Here is a 14,936-nt window from a genome sequence, read left to right on the forward strand (position 1 = left end):
AACCACATAAATACATGGAAGTTGAATGGATAATAAACAAAATGGGAGGAAAAACAAAACTCCTAGAATCAAATGTGAGTGATCACAGAACATACCCAATCTCGGACACTACCAAGGTGATTCCAAGAGGAAAGTTTACAGCATCGAGTGCCTCCCTAAAAACAAGAGAAAGACTCCAAAGAAATGTGATATTCCATCTCAAATCCTAGAAAGGAACAAATTATCTCCCCAAGCAGTAGAAGACTGGAGATAGTTAAGATCAAATCTGAAATCAATGAAGGAATGAATAAAAAACATAACAACAAAGAGGTTGTTCTTTTAAAAGGTAAATGAGAGTGACAGACCTTCACCCAAACTAACCACAAGAAAGAAGACACAAATCAACAAAATTAAATATGAAAAAAGGGACGTCATCACAGACATGGCAACCTCTAGAGAATCATTGAGGAATACTATGAAACCTTATATCCCAGCAAATAGGAAAATATAGACTCTGTTGACTAGTTGGAACACATGTGTAGTACCCAAACTGAACCAAGATGATATAGTAAACCTAAAGTGGCCAGTTTAAGATGATGAGATTAAAGCTGTAAAAAAAAAATCTTCTAAGAAGAACTCAGGAGCAGATGGATTCTCCACTGAGTCCTACCAGACCTTCAAAGGACAATCAAATGTCAAATCCTCCTCAAATTATTCCGTGAAACAGAAAGGGAACACTCCTACCTTCATTCTGTGAAACCTGTGTCTCTCCAATACCAGGTGAAGATGCATCAAGGAATGAAATCTACAGACCAGTATCCCTACTGGACACACATGCAAAGATCTTTAGTGAGATGCTAGTAGTCTGTGCTAAAAAACCCACGAAGGAGATGGGTCACCACGCTCACGTTGGTTCATCCCAGGAATGCAAGGTTTGCTCTGCATGTGTAAAGTAATGAATGTAATTCATCACAAAAACCACCTCAAGAGATGGGAAGAAAGCCTTCAACAAATCCTGCCCTCAATGATGTTAAAAAACACAGAAGATACCATGAATGGAGGGAACTTCCCTCAACATTACAAAGGCTATATATGACAGGCCCAGAATCCGCCTCATGGAGAAGGAGGGAAAAATGAAAAAGTGTTTCTGTTAAAATCTGGAACTCTTACCACTCCTGTCCAACGTAGTGCTAGGAATTGGGCAAGGGAAGGAAATAGAAAGGGATACTAAAGAGGAAAGCAAGCAGTCAGATCATCACTGTGGATGATATAGTCCTATACTTGGAGGTCCAAAAGGCTCCACCAGAAGACCGCTGGGTTTAATGCATTCAGCAAAGTAGCAGGTCACAGGATCAACATAAAAATCCAATAGCTTTCCTATACTTCAATAATGAATTTGCTTAGAAAGAAATAAGGAAAACAGTCCCATTCACAATAACCTCAAAATCAGAATGAAACAAAACACCTGGGGAGAAAAATCTAACCAAGGAGGTGAACTAATTTTACATTAAAAATTATAGAACACGGGCTGGGGATGTGGCTCAAACTGTCGCGTGCTTGCCTGGCATGTGCGCGGCTCTGGGTTCGATCCTAATAAAATAAAGATATTGTGTCCGCTGAAAAATAAATATTAAAAAACTCTCTCTCTCTTTAAAAAAATTCTCTCTCTCTCTCACTCTCTCTCTCTAAAAAAATTATAGAACGCTGAAGAAATTGAAGATCTTAGAAGATGGAAAGAACTCCCATGTTCTTGGATAGCAGAATCAACATTGTCAAAATGACCATATTTACCTACGGATTTAGTGTAATCCCCATAAATATACCAAGGACATTCTTCACAGAACTGGAAAACATTCCCTAAAATCCATACAGAGTGATAAAAGGCTCAGAATAGCCAAAGCAATTCTGAGCAATAAGAGCAATGCTGGAGGCACATAATACCTGATCTCAGATTATTTGACAGAGCTACAGTGATACAACAGATGGTGTTGGCATGAGAATAGGCATGAAGACCGTAGAATAGAACGAGAGACACAGAAACCATTCTGTATAGGTAGTCGTCTGATCGTCAACAAAAGTGCCAAAAACATACATGGGAGAAAAGAAAAGTTTTTAAACAAATGGTGCTGGGAAAACTGGATATTTATATGTAGAAGAATGAAACTAGATCCCTTTTACCTTACCCAAAAATTAATTCAGAGTTGATGAAAAACCCAGCAATTTGATCAGAAATATGAAGCTGCTAGGAGAAAACACAAGGCATTCCCACATGTTGGTGCAAGCACCAGCTTCCTTGACAAGACTCGTAAAGCTCAAGAAATAAGACCAAGAGTCAACCTGTGGAATGGCATCAAATTAACAAGCTACTGCATAGCAAAGTAAGGATGATGAGAGACCCTACAGCACGGGAGTCAATCTTTGCCAGCTACTCTTCTGACAGGAGATCAATATCCAGAGTCTCTGAAGAATTCAGACAACATCAAAAAACCAAGTCACCCAATCAATAAATGCAGAAATGACCTAAGCAGGCATTTCTCAAAAGAAGAAATACAAATAGCCAACAAACACACTAAAAAATGCTCAACATCCTTATAGTCAGGGAAATGTAAATTGGAACTCCATTGAGATTTCATCTCACTCCAGTTAAAAGGAAAATCATCAATATACAAATTACACTGCTGGTGAGAATGTGGGGAAAGGTACATTTATACACTGCTCATAGGACTGCAAGTTAGTGCAAACACTCTGGAAAAGCAGTGTGGAGACTCCTCAAAAGACTAGGAATGGAATCACAATACGACCCAGACATCCCACTCCTTGGTATTTATTCAAAAGAACTGAAACCAGCCTACTGTAGGGATATGAGTCCATCAGTGCTTATAGCAGCATGAATCACATTAGCCACGTTATGGAACCACCAGGTGCTTCCTATCAACAGATCAATGGATTTAAAAAACAAAGATATACATTCACAGTTGAGTATTACTCAGTCATTAAGAAGACTGAAATCATGGCGTTGTTGGTAAATGGATAGAACTGGAGAACATCATGCTAAGTAAAATAAGCCAGACTCAAAAATCAAGGGTCGAACTTTTTTTTTTTCCTCGTGTGTGGATGCTAGAAGGAGAGAATAAAGGAATAAAAAAAGGAGATCTTAAAAAAAAATAGGGTAGCCAATTGAGGAAGAAGATTAAGAGGGAGGGTTTTGGGAGGGAAGGAGAAGTACTGGGGAATAAAATCTACCGAATTATGTTATGTCCGTATATGAATATACCACAATGAATCCTGCTTATATATAAATAATTGTAGTGCACTAATCAAAATGATGATGATGATCATAACAATAGACATGATATCAATAGAGTAGAGGAAGCCAATGACGGGGAGGGAAAAGGAGGGTACCCAGCATGAGATTTATCAAATTATATGTATATACTAATGTATATACTAATGTGGCATAATCATAGTACACCAATAAAGATTTTTTTTAAAAACACAGAATTATAACATGACACATCTATTAGAATGCCCAAGATCTAAAATGCTGATAACACTATATGTCGATGAGTATGGGGAGCAACTGGAACTCTCATTCATCGATCGTGGGAATGAAACATGGTGTAACTCCTTTGGAAGACAACAGAGTAGTTTCTTGTAAAATCAAACACTCTTACCATACAATCCTGCAAGCCATACTTCTTGATATTTATTGAGTGAAAAGCACACACCCACTCAAATAACCACACCTCGATGTTCACAGCAGCTCTGCTCCTATTTCTTGAAGTAACTTGGAAGCAACCAATGTCTTCTCCAGGCGTGGAGGGAAATTAGTAAAGAGAAACAAACTGTTGAACCATGAAGAGACATGGAGGAAACGCGAATGCACGTGACTGAGTAAGAGGGACCAATCTGAAAGGCTGTGTCCTGTATGATTCCAACTCTGACTCTCTGGGAAGACAGAATGAGGGGACAGGGAGGGGTACATACGAAGAACAGAGGATTTTTAGGGCAGCAGAACTGTTCTGTAACATACTGTGATGATGCACGTCATTATGTGTGTGTCCAAACACAGAAAGTACAGCACCAAGGTGATTCCTAGTGAAAACTGTGGACTTTGCATGATAATCGCAGGTTACCATGGACTGATGGGTGGATTCCAGTGCTGATGGGTACGGTAGGGATGTTGAGCTTGTGTGAGGGTGGGGGGGCCTGGACTTCTGCTTGCCTGTGCTGTTTATCTAAGACCAAGCTTATTAATACTCTAATGAAAACAGCACTAGTGTGACTCTTACACAGAAATACAAGTTAATTCCCAAGTGGCCACAAAATATTCGCTTGGTATTCAAGTGCCCCTGCATACCTCATGAGTTTATTTTGGATCTGTATAGTTCGTGTGAATCAAGTTCTAAATAAAGATGATAATGGGCATTTGTTGACTCGAATCATGTGTTTATTTGGTGAATTAAGGAACAGTTCCTCCGTCTAGGTGCGGATGTTTGCATCCTCATGACATGGTGCCAGCCGTTCCTTTCTCTCATGTTTTTGATGGGGAAGAGAGGTGGTCAGAAAGAGATGGGGTTAATTTCAGTCTTGTGTTGTTTTTCTAAGAATACTCAGTCACGGGTAGTGTTCTGGGTGCCCATCGGGAGTCTATAATAGCCTCTCCTTCTGATTTTGTGAGGTTAAGGACTACTGACGCTCACCGGACTCATGGTTTCCTCGGGTTCCACAACAATGATGTCTAAGCTCTGTCAGCCTCCTGCGTTTATTCACTGAAGTGGTTGTGTAAAGGGAAACGTCCCCTCATCCACTACTGGTTGCTAATAATCAGACTTTAATTTACACAAGAAGGTGCACTTCTGAATGCCTCCACACATTTACTAATTAAGAAAAAAACCCCTGCTACCCTCGTGGCGAAGGGGATCACCACATAAGAGACCACCCAGTCAGATTCCAGAGGCGGAAATGGTGTCTCGGACTTGTTGCTTGCCTGGTTGTGAGTTGGAATGAGCTAATGAGCTCTGGGTTCTTGGTTTCTAGTGACAATACAGAGCAGATTTTAACTGCTGCGGGGGTGAGGGATGTGGCCTGCACTTCCTGCCTGTGGATGTGAAGCCCAGGTGTCCTCACCAGCCTGCTGTGTGACCCAGTGGGTGAAGAGGGCAGTGGCCACACACTTAGGCTTTCTGTGGGGCAGCAGCTGCTCGGCTCTGGCCGCCACCACTGTGGGAATTGCGGGGTAGATGAGGGAGTGGGTGGACTTTCAGAAGAAGCTCATCTCCAGATTTCCACATGCTATCGTTAAAGTCTGTCATCTAAGGTGAGGTTCTAAAACGCCCCCGCGTGGGCCGACAAGCCCCCTGCCAACATGCCAGTCTGTGGCCGGCCCACTGGGCACCCCTGCTTCAGGAGGCTGAGGGCACCCGTCTCATTTCTGCCGCTTTCTGCTTTTCCTTCTGAACGCGGAGGGCCACGTGCTCCCGTAGTATTCCCAGTCTCTCCTGGTTCCCGAGTGTGACCAGCACCTCGGAGGAGCTCGTCCGGCCCCAGTGTTTCTCTGTACCGAGGGGGTGCTGGGGCGCCAAGAGGACAAGGCTGTGACATGGAGTCACCCGTGCAGAAGGTCTAACCTGGAATCGGGTCTGATGCCAGTGCACCTTCCATGGCGAGCCTCAGCCCTGGCTGGCAGAGGAGTAGTGTGGGGGCATCATGCCACAGCACACCCCTCCGCTCTAGAAGCCTCTGCTTTCCGGCCTTGGTCTCCTGTGATGTGCACCATTGCTTGGGAGCAGAGAGGGAAGACGCCCGGTGCAGTGGACCCTAACCTAGAGGCAGTCACTTGTGACCTTTCTAACTGCCGTCACACAGGATCCCCAGAGCTGGACGCGGTGCTCTTTGTGCCTGGGTGAATCACCGAGGCTTAGAGATCAAAGCCACTTTCCCTGGGCCACACCGGGGCTAACTGACAGACCAGGACGGTGTGACCCACAAACCCTGCGTTCTTCCCATAACTTCCCTCCACCTCCCGTCTCCAAGCTCCCAATGACACCCAATGTCATCTTCTGGGTTTCCGCAGTACCACAACCTCAGCCAGATGGCGGAGGCAGCAGCCCTGCTGTCCTAGAGGACAGCCAAGGACCGCAGCAGCACGGCGTCCTGGAGGTCTCTCTCCCAGGGTTGTTCTGCTTTTTCCTTCCTTTCCAAATTGCCTTTCTGGAACCCAATTCACCAGCCTGTACAAACCCACGAAGTTGGGCTTCTGGAAGGAGGCAGACCAAGCCCTCCCAGGGAATTAGGGAGCTGTTCCACGAGGGGGAACGTCACCTGGCTATGGCAGCATCAAGAAAACCTGCAGAAACGGGAAGCACCCCGCGGCTGGCGCTGGCAGGGAGCGGCTCCTGCCGCCCAGTCGCAGCTGTGGCCTTGGAAGAAGAGTGCAGTTACCGCTGCCTCAGCCTGGAGGGAAGGAGCCGGGAATGAGACAAGAGGCAGAGAGAGGTCACAGGGGGAACGGGAGGAGCCAAGAGCAGCCCAGTTGCCCCCCGACTTTTCTGCGTACCACTGCAACCCAGCAGACGGGACGCTGCTCTGAAGGGCACCTCTGTTAGAAAAGATCAGATGCCTCTTCTTGTCCCCAGCCCCACTGCTGTCTCCCTGGCTGGAGTCCCAGCCAGAGAGCAGCCAGGCACCCCTCAGCTCTGCCCTGGCTGACGGAGCTTCACCATCTGGATCAGGAAACGGCACTTTCAAGTTCGTGCTGCGGGGTCCTGGTGGAGACGCCGCCTTCCTCCCTGACACGCCTGTCCTGCCAACAGCTGTGCCTTGCGGCTCTTCCTGGAGACCTGGCCCACGTTTTCACTTTCTGGACCTTTGGCCCTGATCTTTGTTTCTGGGACCCCTAGAAACGTGTCTCTCCCAGGTTCTTTGCTTTGAGGCCTGGAGAGCCTGTGAATTAAGTGATTTTCATTTTATGAATATGCAAATACACAAAACCCAAGATATTTTCCATGAGAAGTTGCAAATCTGCACTGCAGGAAACACGCTGCTATTTCTGCTAATGGATGGAGGCTCTGCAGAATGACGCCAAGTGCCAGCCAGCTGGGTCTCTGCTCTCAGAGTCCCACCTTTGGGACCGCGGAAACTCTCTTCCGGCACGTGCCTGTTACCAGATAAATGGTTTTTCACTTTTTCAAACAAACAGAGAAAGTGTTTTGTTTGATTTGATGCTGGGGACTGAACCCGGGACCTTGCACAGGCTAAGCATGTACCCTGCCACATGAGCTACGCCCTCAACTTCAAATTTATTTTTTGCCCTCCTTCGGGGTGCTTGATGGAGATGGTGCATACCTGAAGTGCTTGAATGCCTACCCTCGCCTCTGACGGCCCCAGAACTAGCCTCTCTTCCTCACCTCGGGTCTGCCTCCTAGTCAGCAAAAGTGTTAATGTGACCCTTTCAGAGTTCCTGATAGTGCTTTTCTCCTGCCGATTTGCTCAGCGTTGCACTGAAACAGATGAAAACAGAATGTATGTTCTGTCTTTCTCCACTGGCAATGCACAGTATTCTATAGACAGGTGTGAATGAGCACTGAGCATAGAGTCAGGATTCCAGCCATGGAATCTGCATAGAGATTAAACACTCATGCAGCTGGAACTTCTGGCAGGGGAGACCAATGCCAGGCTGATGCTGATGCTCTGCTAAGTGATGAGTGTTCTGCCGCCGTGCTGAGTGGGTCCTCTGGCTTGGCGTACCCTGGGGCTCGTCTCTACAGTTACACACTGTCTCATTGTTTGAGGGAGGGATACCGAAGCCTCAGTGAGGGTAGTGACTAGTTATTTTTCATTTCAGTCACACCATGTTTTATAGCTTGTGCACATTTGGGGTTGCCGGGCCATCTTGTGGATTTACTTCTTGTCATTACGAAATGTCCCTTTATTTCTCTTCAGGGGTTGTTGTTGTTATTATTATCATCATTGTTATTATTACTGCTGTAACCACCCTAATATCCATTTGATTAAGATCTTGAGGATATATCTATCAATGATGCCACCGTTCTATCAGTTCAAGTGACATATGGAAACCTGACCTCCATTTATGCCCCTATGTGATTTTCTGAATGTTTCATGTTCACATATTACAAACGGTGTCGGACACAGTCCACGCATGCCAGGTGAGTGCTCTTCCTCGGAGCCACAACCCAGCCTCCATAGTTTGTTTTCATTGGCATTTTGGGATTGCGGAATTCTACCAAGCAAAAAGAACAGCTAGGGAACTTACACGGGGCCATTGTCCAGGCCCCTGGGTCCTAGCCAGTTTTCCTTCTCCTCTCTGTGGTCCAGGGTGAATATGCGTGTGTTTATCCCATGGTGTGACTTGTAAATATGAACATGTCTTCTCCATCTTCTCAGAAGTTCTTTTAAGACCTATTTACAAATGATACGCCGTGGACAATCACACGGTCAAGGAACCTTCCAGGTCTGTGCGGCACGATGCATAGCCACTGGCACACGTGGATGTTTAAGCTAAAATTAAAAAGCTGAGCAGAGCTTGATGTCCTTTGTCACAACTGTCCCATTTCAGGGTTAGTGGCCACTTGAGGCCGGCCCCACGACATGGCACCCTGGGTCAGGGAATACTCTCCCGTCCAGGGGGCTGGTGCCCGGCGGCGTCTCACTGGGTAAAGTGAGTGGGCCATGCGGATGCTTCCTGGGTGTGGTGTGTGCCGACTTCCATTAGCAGTGGGTGAGGAGCCTCGCTGCCACGTGCTGTGCCGACCCTGGGTCGTAGCCCGCCTTCTGACACCTTGCCATATTGGTACCATTGTCCCGTGTACTAAGGAGACTTTAATATCTTCGAATGTTCTTATTGACCCATTTTTCTAGTGGGATGTGTATTTTGTTCTTATTGATTCATAGGAGTTTTAAAAGTATATCGGATCCTTTTTTTGCCCATGAATGTACTGTAAATGCCTCCTGTCCTCCAGGGCTGCCATTTTTTTTCTAGGGTGTTTATTTATCAGCATAGGATAGGCTGTGCTGGGGTGACAGAAGCCTCCATCTCAGCAGGTTGAGTCTGATGTTAGAAAACTCATGGCCTCCAGATTGGGGAGCAGAGCTGGAGGACTGCAGGGGGTATTTTTAAATGCTGATTCAGGAAGTGGCTTATATCACCACTGGGCAAGTCACAGCTGGTCCTGAGCCTAGTCCTGGGCAGGCTGGACAGAGTACATGAAAAGCACATGGATATTTAAAAAGGCTCAGTTTCTGCCCTGTGGCACCATTTAATAAGCCCTTGCTTTTAATGTTAGTGTAGAACTCGGCTCTGTTTCTTTATAGTTTTCACTTCTAAGTTTTGAAAATAGATCTTTCCACTAGAAGGTTAAGTTCACCTCAGGAGAAAGAAGGGAGAATTCCTGACTTGAACAGTGATGTTTTTCTTCACTGCCTCTAAAAGACTGAACCTATGCTTTTTCTGTTTAGGTCTTTAACTCCTATGAACTTAATTAGGGGAGCAATTGCATTGTTATAGCACCATAAAAACATCCACGTTTCCTGATAGTATGTCAGTCGCGCTTCCTGTGCTTGTGGACGCATGTCTGGGTGCTGCATGCTGTTCCACTGCTTTGCTCATCTGTTCCTGGGCCCGTTCTACAATATCTGATAGGGTAAGTTCTCATCATACCTGCAAATCAATGTCCTATTGCATACATCCTCTCTGGGGGCTGTTTGGACCTTTCCTGGTTTTCATCCTCTTACTTAGATATTGCAGTCTTCCTGCCGAGTTTTAAAGTAAAACCTGTGCAGGTAGAATACGCACATCAATTTGGGAAGAAGCGTCATCTTTTCAATACTGAGTCTTCTTATCCATAGCGTATGTGTAGTACAATAACTGTCTATATCTACTTTTATTTAGATTTTACTTATCTTTCTATAAAGTTTCCTGTGTCATGGCTGCATTTAAGGCATTTGTTAAGGCGTTTCTATCATTGGTTAGATGGACTTGTTAGCTCTTTGGCAAATATTACCTTTTTACAACTATGTATTTCCGCTGTCAGATGGATTTTTTCCTTTCACTGTGGGATCTGTCCTTAAGTATTTCTCTCTTATTTCTATGCACTGATAAGGTATGAATACTACCTTTGTTTCTTACTCCTAGGAGATGCCGTTTTGTTTCTAGTGGGTCTGCTGTGGGTGCAATGTTTTGGCCCCAGGGCTGTGTGTAGAATTTCTTACTAGACTTGCCACTCTGAACGATGGTCTTTTCTTCGCTCCTTCTGCTGCCCAAGTCCTCTGGGCTCAGAAGATACCCTCAGAGTGAGCCGTGGAGCTTTGCTTGCTGTACTAGGTTTTTAATTTCCCTTGATTTGGGTCCCTGGAGAATATTTATTTTATTGGTAACTTATATTAACATGGCTTCTGTATTTATATTCATTTTTATTTGATATTAGTCAAGAGGATCAACTAGGTTAATAAGTCAGCCATGCTCCTGGGAACTGAAATTGAGATATATGTATTAACAAGTGTGTGTTTGTATATATATATATATATATGTACATGTATATGTACACGGTATTTAAAATAGTTCCAGAAAATACCTCTGATTATTTTTAAAGGTTGAGTTTAAATGACTTGGTTCAGTTGAATGGCAAGTCTTGGTAGAAAAACTGTTGTCATCTGACCTTCTTATCCCCAGCCTCATTTTTCTTTTTTATTTGGCTGTTAAGTTAATAGAGTACTCTGAGGCTTGTGGTCAGCAGTGTCAGCTTACTCTTTTTGTTGGATAGGTTGACATTTAAAAAAATTCCACTCCTTCTCCTAACAGTGTGGTCTTTATCCTCTACCTTCTGGGATCCTGAGAGCTGATGCTGACCCTGCCACATCTTGCAAGGTCAAGTTGGTCTCCGATATAAACTCTCCTCCCTTTTCTTGCCAATTAATCAACAAGTGGCTATTGAAGCTCTGCGAAGACTCTAGTGTGCTAATGGCACTCTGTTCTGCTGAGGGTGTGAGGCCAGGCTTTCCTGGGTGGAGAATCTGATGACAGGATCTTCTATGATTCCTATGGTTCCTGCTTCTTGCTCAAGATTCCCTGGAGGCATTTTTCCAGGGGGAACAAAGGACCTAGGGAACTACTAAGTTCTGTCTCCTGTGGTGAATGGTTAGTCCAACCCATAAAACATAGGGAGAGCAATGAGCCCTCCAGGAAGCCGTGCCACAGGACGCAGGGGAAATTCAACTTAACATTTCATCTGGTGTTTTGTCATGACAGTTAATATGAAAATACCGAAAGCAATATCCCAACTTACTAATTTCCTTTTTCTTGATAAAAGAACATTGGCCCACAAAGTATATGTTGTGTATTATCTCACCATTAAAGATCTATTTTGAATCTTGTTCTCTAATTTCAAAAAAATTTGAAAAGAATTCTTGGTGAAATTAGTATTTACCCAAATCATCATATTATTTCCCTTTGGGGTGATTGAAAACGTTAACGTATATATTTTTTTCATCATTTAAATTTGTCATCGTTTTTACACAATTAGTCCCCGTATGTTTTAGGGGGAAAAAGGGAATAAAATAGAGATAAGAAGAAAGTAAAAATATTCCTTATTTCATTACTTAGAAACAAATGCTTATTCATATTTTTAAAACCATTTTAATGTAAGGTAAACTCAAATGTACAGAAGGTTGTAAGAGTCAGGCCAAGGATTTCTCAGCCCTTGCTCAGATCCCGCCTGTGCCTGGTCTGTATTGGGTCTGATCTGCCCGTGTCCCACCTACGCCTTGTGCCTGCAGGTGTGTGTGGGTGTGCTGACTCTTCTTTCCTGAGCCACCCGTCACTTCTCTCTGTATGCACAGTTCCCCGAACCCTGGGTCCGTCATGAGTCAAGCATGGAGCTGAGTGGGCCCATCTTCCTGGTCTTCTTGGACATCTCTACCTCACACGTCATCATCCTGATGTGCTAGATGGCCAGCTGTTTCTAGAATGGCCTTCAACTCCTCTTACATTTCTTTCTGAACAGGTTTGGAGAGACTCAGGGAAGCACTCTGAGCCTGCCTTCTTGCTCTCTTGAGACCTAGTCTGCTCCGACTTTTGTCCCTGGGTTCTTCCAAGAGTGCTTCTCCTCAGGTTCCCGGGGACCTTCATGCCATGAGGCTCAGTGTGCCCCAGGGCTCAGACTCTGCACAGAGCTGGCTGGCCCGTCCCTGCTGGCAGTCTGAGACCAGCGTCCATTTTTCTGTCTCTCCCCTTTGTTCTCCTTCCTCAGGGTTCTCCTCCGTTTCCCTGGCCTGCCTTTCGCACTCTTCAGGCTCCACGAGGCACAGTGTCACACGTTTCTCTCTTGAACTCTCGGACTGCCCCACTCATTTACAAGGTAGTCCACCCACCTGGGAAATGCATCTAGCTACCGCTTATGTGTGACCCCAGCTCTGGATGCCTCTCAGGCCTCACTCCTGAACGCTGGATGGTGTGTCTAGCTGTTTACCTCCCATGGGGAGGTCTGGTAGGTTTCTCAGATGGAGGTCTGTTACCAAATTCTTACTGGTTTTCTGAAATGGGCCAGTCCTCTCTCTCTATTCAGAATAAAAATCCAGCTTCCCAGAGGGCATTAAACAAAGGGACTTCCCACGGAGCCTCTGATTCCAACCCTTACCTGCTCTCCCGCTACTCACTCTGCCTGCTCACGGGAATGCTTGCAGCCCAGTGCCTTTGCACCTGATCTTGCTGCCTGAAGTCCTCTCCCCACATGCCTCTGCTCTTTCCTCGGCTTCATTTTGGCTTCCGAGGGGAAGTAACCCTCATCGTGGTGTTGTTTCCTGACCACGGTATTTAATGCGGTAGGCTCCCTCCCTGGCCCTGGCCTTCCTCACTCAGTTTTCTGCTTCATTCCCCTTTGGTGCTGACTATTGTCCTACCTGTGGTTCCTCTTTACTCCCCACTGGAAGGTTGACTCCCTATTCATATAAACTTTGCTTCATCTCACAGATCTAGCGCTTAGAATGGTGCCGGGCTCTGAGTGGGCATTCAGCAAATATTTATGCAGTGAGTAAAATTAACATCTTTTAAGATCTTTTCTATAATGGAAATATCTATTAAAATATTTGAATAATCTTTTGTCTGTGGTTTCGACAATTGCTCTCTTTTATGTCCTGAACATCTTTCTGCAACACCAAATATAGATCTGAATCATTTTTAATAGTGTCCGAGTATCCCATTGTATGGAGGTACTGTGATGATCCATTCAAACTCGGCTGATGGACAGTTGTATTGTTTGCAATTTTTTTTTTTTTTTGCCATTTCAAACAATAATGAATGACCTTACATTGAAGTCGTTTGTAATTCAATTTGTCAAACAATTATCAAGTGCCTGCTCGGGCATTTCACTGGCCTGGACAATGAAGTGGTAAAACAGAGACAAGTAGGACAAAGGTCCCGAGCTCAGGAAGCCCCCGGCCTCCGTCGTCTGTGAAGGAGACCAAGGATGACAAACGAAGATCTTAGAGTTCAGAGAACTCAGTCACTGCCAGGGCTGGGAGAGGGGCACACAGTGCTGTAGAATCAGGGGTGGGTGCTGCCTGCAGGCAGTCAGAGGTGCAGGAAAGCATTCTGAAGGTCCACACAGGTGCGCCTGACCTGGGTCTGAGCCAGGACTGGGGAAAGTGTTCTCGGCCGAGTTGGCTCTCTAGGAGGATGGAACAGAAAGTGCATGCGTGGCATGGCCAGCCATGCAGAACTCTTCGCAGGTCCATGTTATGCCAAAAGGGATCCATGGGCAGACCAGTGTCGGAACACATCCACTCCTTTACCTCTCAGATGGTTTCCTTTTACAGAAGAAAGTTTGCCTGGATGATCCGGGCCCATGGGAAAGCAGACTCATCATTTCCAAATGTTCTACTATTTGGAGAGAAGCTAAAAATGTGCATTGTTAAAATATGGAACTTCCTGATTTTTTTTTTTTTTTTTTTTTTTTTTTGTACTGGGGATGAACCCCGGGGCGCTTAACCACTGAGCCATATCCTCTGCCCTTCTTTTGTATTTTATTTTTAGAGACAGGGTTTCACTGAATTGCTGAATCTGGCTTTGAACTCACAGTCCTCCTGTCTCAGCCTCCTGAGCCACTGAAGTTATAAGCGTTGCTCCCACACCCCATATGGAACTTCCTGATTTTTTTAACAGGTCTTCAACTCATATCTTTTCAAAGTATCATTTTGTGAACATTGAAACAACAGTAACAAAACCCCCCAATTGACCCCTCCCCGTGGGCTGCAAGTAGCCTCTGAGACTTGAATTTGTAAATTCAGCTCCAAAGAGACTCTGTCTTTAGGAATATGAATCCCATTTTTTTTGGTGGGATCTCGAACCATTGCAAAAACATTCCATTTTACATTTCAATTTAGTTTGCACACATCCAAACTCAGATAAATCAAACAAAACTTGTAGAAAACAACAATCCTAACAGTCTATCTAACTGAAAAGGAAGCACTGCTCGTAGCCACTCTGCCCTGACCAGATGCTGCTCTGTCTTCTGTGCCTGTTATCCTGCAGGACCCTCTGGGAGGTCCCTTCTCCGGCATTTAGGACTTAGAATGCCCACGGGGATGTAAATGGCTTCTGAGGTCTCCTCTTTCTCCTAAACCACAGTCCCAGAACAGGCAGCGGGCCTCCAACAGTGGGGTGCTGGACGTGGACTCCGAGAGCCCCCAAGAGTCAGAGTCTATATTTGAGTCCCAGGAGTCTTGGCTTGTGACTGTCCCTGAGCTTCAGAAGAGGCTGAGCCTTCAGGGAGGCAGCCACTTGCCACTGACTGCCTCACTCACCTTCCCTCCAACAATGGATCCTCGAATCTCAGTCACGTACTCTTGACCCTGAGACCAAATCAGCTCAACTGTCCTCTGTCTGCTCCTCAACCCAGTCCGGCTCTCGGCCGGAGAATTGACTATGAAGGGCGGATCATAAA

The sequence above is a fragment of the Callospermophilus lateralis genome, chromosome 20 (genome assembly GCF_048772815.1).
Source record: "Callospermophilus lateralis isolate mCalLat2 chromosome 20, mCalLat2.hap1, whole genome shotgun sequence".
NCBI classification, from domain to species: domain Eukaryota; kingdom Metazoa; phylum Chordata; class Mammalia; order Rodentia; family Sciuridae; genus Callospermophilus; species Callospermophilus lateralis.